Source organism: Sus scrofa, chromosome 2 (assembly GCF_054392235.1).
Source record: "Sus scrofa isolate SSC_HxYL_T2T_F1_AM1 chromosome 2, Sscrofa_HxYL_maternal_Yorkshire_Landrace_v2.0, whole genome shotgun sequence".
NCBI lineage: Eukaryota > Metazoa > Chordata > Mammalia > Artiodactyla > Suidae > Sus > Sus scrofa.
The window spans coordinates 72,537,981-72,543,618 of record NC_139384.1 but is presented as its reverse complement, the minus strand read 5'-3'; positions in this window follow the sequence as shown (position 1 = coordinate 72,543,618).

The window sequence follows — 5,638 nt, the reverse complement described above, 5'->3', positions numbered from 1 at the left end:
TGCATTGCTGTGGCTCTGGTGTAGGCTGGCAGCTACAGCTCCAAGTAGACCTCTAGCCTGGGAACCTCCATATGCCATGGGAGTGGCCCAAGAAATGGCAAAAAGACAAAAAAAAATTAATTAATTAATTAATTAATTAAAAAAACAAAAACAAAAAAATTTTCTTTAATTACTGTATGATAGATAGTTTCTTGCCACTATGCTCTCAGAATTGTCAATTCAAACTCTTTCCAATTTGAATTCTACCAAGTTTTCTTAATTAGTTTCTAACAAGATTTGCTTCATTAATGGAGTTTTTATTATTGTTTTAATTAAAAATAATTATGGAATATGTACACACTCCTCAAATAGAAAAATTAGAAATAAATTTTAAAAAATGGGCAGAAGCTGTAAATAGACATTTCCCCAAAGAAGAAAGACAGATGGCCAAAAAACACATGAAAATATGCTCAACATCATCAAATATTTGAGAAATGCAAATCAAAGCTCCAATGAGGTAGCACCTCACACAAGACAGTATGGCCATTGTCAAAAGGTAATCCCTATCAAATTTCCAATGACATTCTTTGCAGAACTACATCCATATATTTTCACATTTGTATGGAAATACAAAAGATCCCAGAAAGCCAAAGCCAACTTGAAAAAAAAATGGAATTGGAAGAATCAACCTCCTTGTACTTAGACTACACTACAAAGCTATAGTCATCAAGACAATATGGTACTGGCACACACACACACAAAAAGGGAATCATAGATCAATGGAATAAGATAGAAAGTGCAGAGAAAAATACCAAGTACCCATGGCCAACTAATCTATGAAAAAGGAAGCAAGAACATACAGTGGAAGAAAGATAGTGTCTTCGCTATATGGTGCTGAGAAAACTTCAGACTGCATGTAAAAGAATGAAATTACATACACAAAACTAAAATTGAAATAAGTTAGAGACATAAATGTAAGGCCAGATACTATAAAACTCCTAGAAGAAAACGAAGGAAGAATGCTCTTTGACATCAATCACAGCAACATCTTGTTGATCCACCTCCTTGAATACAACAATAAAAACAAAAATGAACCCATGGGACCTAATTAAACTCAAAAGTTTTGCACATAAAAGGAAACAATTAAAAAATGAAAGCCAACACACAGAATGAGAGAAAACATTTGCAAATAATTCAACTGTCAGGGGCCTAATCTCCAGTACAGAGGTTCATTTAAAAAAAGAACACTAAATATAAAACTACCCTATGTTCGAACAATCCCAATACTGGGCATCTCTTCAGAGAAAAGCATCAGTCTACAAAATAATGCACCTCAATATTCACTGCAGCACTATTTACAATAGCCAAGACTTGGAAAAAAACTAAATTTCAAAATAAAACTTATGGTTACCAGAGAGAAAACTGTCAGCTGGAAGGATAAACTGGGAGGATGGGGTTTACACATACACACTATTACATGTAAAATAGATAACTAACAAGTACCTACTTAAAGTACAGCATAGGGAGGTCTACTCAATGTTCCATAATAACATATATGGGAAAAATGGATATATGTATATGTACAACTGATTCACTTTGCTGTATACTTGAAGCCAATATAACACTTTAAAGCAACTGTACTCCAATAAAGTTAAAAATAAACAAAAAAGCATTGTCCAAAAGCCATCAGGGAGTTCAGGGATTCTGAGATTTATATGATCATACTCCTTTGTTGATGCCTACTTTTCTTCACCACAACCTGCTTGTGAGTAAACTGGCTTTGCTGCACATCAGGTGATTGAACTTGAGTTCAATCCAGGAGACTTGTATCACTCAGGTTCTCTTCAGTCTCTTCAGGAGATATCAGGAGCTGTTGATCCTTGAAATAACAAAATACTTTAGGGGTCCACAGAACATAGTCAATACAGATTCCTTTGTTGCATAGAGGAGAAAAAATAGCTCAAGTTTAGGATAAATTTGCACTAGCCTCTGGAAGGCAGGTGAGTTCATCAGCAGTGACTGCCTCTGGAAGGCAAGTGAGTTCATCAGGAGTGATTAAAACTGGACTCACTTGACTTCTAACCTGGTCTGCTGGGAACAGAGTATCTATCAGGAGGAAATATGTTGTCTTTCCCATGTTCCAGAGGGAAATGATGTGTTTAAAGGCAGGAGTATAAGTGGAAAAAGTGTCTAATGAATAGACAAGAGGAACTGTAAATATTTCCTCTACTGAAGTCCCTCAGGCTATAAAACCTTGACCTGGAGGGGACATTTCTGTTGCTTTTGGAATCCTACATTTGGCTGGGGGGACAATACTTCACTCCTTCCTTCTGACCTGCCTGGGATAAGAGTTTGAGAATTTACCATCACCCATCCACAAAAGAACTCAGATATCCACACAGAGACTTTGCTCTCATAAATCCCATCCAGATGAGTCTGGGAGTTAAATAGGTACTGCAGGAAAAGTTCATAGAGAATAGAATTGGCAAGATTTTATCTGAAATCCACTGTGAGCCTAATCAATCCACCACAGAACCAAGATATGAGCCATGTTTGTTTGCTAATTTGACTCATTAACATATAATTTATTTATCTTAAAAGAGATGTGTCTGTTCAACTCAGCAACTCAGGGGTCATTGTTGACAAGTGATGGCAATGGAAGTCCATTTGGGTGAGAATGAGGGAAGCATTTGGAGCATAAACTGGTTCCAGTAAAATTAGAGCATATTAGAGTAGTCTGCAGGTAAGAGGAATAAGAAAATTAGGTTTTGCGGTATGTGTAGTGAAATAAACACATTTTTTGTCAGCTTTTAAAGATGGGATGGATATTAACTTTGTATCCTGCAACTTTACTGAATTCATTGATGAGCTCTAGTAGTTTTCTGGTAGCATCTTTAGGATTTTCTATGTACAGTTATCATGTCATCTGTGAATATGACAATTTTACTTCTTCTCTTTCCATTTGAATACCTTTCATGTCTTTTTCTTTTCTTTTCTGCCATGGCTAGGACATACAGAATTACATTGAACAAAAGTTGTGAGAGCAGACATCCTTATCTCATTCCTGATCTTAGCAGAAATATTTTCAGCCTTTCACTGTTAAGAACGATTTTGGTTGTGGTTGTCATATATGGCCTATATAAGATTACAAATATAAATTAAATTAAGGAAACAATTCCACATACCATCACATCAATGAGAATAAATACCCAAGAATAAACATAACTAAAGAGGAAGAAGAGCTCTACTATGAAAACTACAAGATGCTGATGCAGGAAATCAAAGATGACAGACACAGAGGGAATGATACACCATATTCTTGACTGGGAAGAACCAATGTTTTAAAAATGACTATATTGCTCAAGGCAATCTACAGATTCAAACCCCTATCAAATTATCATTTGACATTTTTTGCAGAACTAGAACATTTTTTACTTTGCATGGAAATAGAAAGGACCCCAAATAGCCAAAGCAATGTTGAGAATGAAAAATGGAGCCAGAGGAATAAGTTTCCATGACTTTTACCTATACTACAAAGATACATCATCAAAACAGAATGGTGCTGGCACAGAAAGAGAAATACAGATCAGTGGAACAGCATAGAAAACCAAGAAATAAATCTTGCACACATGGCCAATTACTCTTTGACAAAGGAGGCAAGAATATACAGTGGAGTCAAGACAGTCACTTCAATAACTGGTGCTGGGAAAACTAGACAGTAATATGTAAAAGAAATTAGAGCACTAACACCATACACAAAAATAAACTCAAAGTGGATTAAAAACCTAAATGTTAGACCAGATACTACAAAATTCCTAGAGGAAAACATAGACAGAATTCTTTCAACATAAATAGCCATAAACTACTTTTGGGTCTACTACTTAGATTAATAATAAATAAATAAATAAACAACTGGGACCTAATTAAACTTAATACTTTTTGCACAGCAAGGGACTCTATTAACAAAATGAAAAAACAAAACACAGAATGGGACCAATATTTGCAAATGAACTAACAATAGATTAATCACTAATATGTACAAACATCTCATGCAGATTTACATAAAAATACCAACCTAATTAAAAAATGGTCAGGAAAAAAAAGACATTTGTCCAAAGAAGACAAACAGATGACCAAAAAGCACATAAAAAGCTGTTCAAAATCACTGATTATTAGAGAACTATAAATCACAACTACAATGAGGTATGACCTCACTCTGGTCAGAATGGCCATCATCAAAAAGCTTTAAACAACAAATTCTGGGAGTGTGGAGAAAAGGGAATCCTCCTACACTGTTAGTGGGAATGTAATCACTATGGAGAAGAGTATGGAGGTTCCTTTAAAAAAACTAAATATAGAACTAATATATCATCCAGAAATTCCACTCCTGGACATCTATCTGGAGAACACCATAATTTGAAAGGCTATATGTGCCCCCAATATTCTTTGCAGTACAATTTATAATAGCCTAGACATAGAAGCAACCAAAATTTCCATCAACAGAAGATTGTATAAGGAAGATGTGGTACATATATACAGTGGAATATTACTCAGTCATAAAGACCATGCAATAATGCCATTTACAGCATCATGGATGGACCTAGAAATTATCATACTTAGTGAAATAAGTCAGATGGAGAAAGACCAATCCTATATGAGATCACTAATATGAGAAATGTAAAGAATTTATACAACAGAACTCACAGAACAGAAACAGATAATAATTTCTAAACCAAACTGATGTTTACCAAATAGGAAACATGATGGAGAGGATAAATTATGGGGTTGGGATTGATTTATACACACTACTTTATATTGTATAGGTAGGTAATTGGGACCTGCTGTATTGCACAGGGAAATGTACTCAGCACTGCGTGGTAGCTTGTATGGGAAAAGAATCTGGAAAGGAGAGGATATGTGTATATGTAAAACTGCTTTACATTGCTTTATGCCTGAGTTTAACATAACTTTGAGAGACAACTCTATTCCAATATAATTTAAAAATTCAAATATTGCTTTAAAGATAGATGATAGATGATAGATAGATAGATGATAGATTATATATATATAGAGAGAGATAGAGAGAGAGATAGATGATAGATTATATATATATATAGAGAGAGAGAGATAGAGATAGATGATAGATTATATATATATATAGAGAGAGAGATAGATAGATAGATAGATAGATAGATAGATAGATAGATGATAGATAGATAGATGATAGATAGATATAGATAGATAAGAATGCAATCACTAGAAGCTTGTTGAATTAGAACTTGCATCTGAACTACAAAATTGGTGACTTGTATGCAGAAAGAATTTGGAGAAGTGCTGGTCTAGAATAACTTCACAGTGTTGACATTTGGGGCAGGATAAGTATTTCTGTTGGGTGTGGTCCTGTGGTTTATATGAAACTAGTAGCATCTCTTCAGTCATAACCAAATATTCTTGGGGAAAATCACATCCAATTGAGAGAATCATTGCTCCAGATTCAAGCACTGGGGGCATTATGACAGATTTTAGTCAAGATCTTATCCCTTACTGGGTCAGTGCCTTACAACATTAAATACCTCTAAGTCTCATTTCTAAAATAGAGGATGGAGTTTATAAAAGTACCACCTCTCTAAAAGAATTCTAAAGGAGTACATTTAAAAAA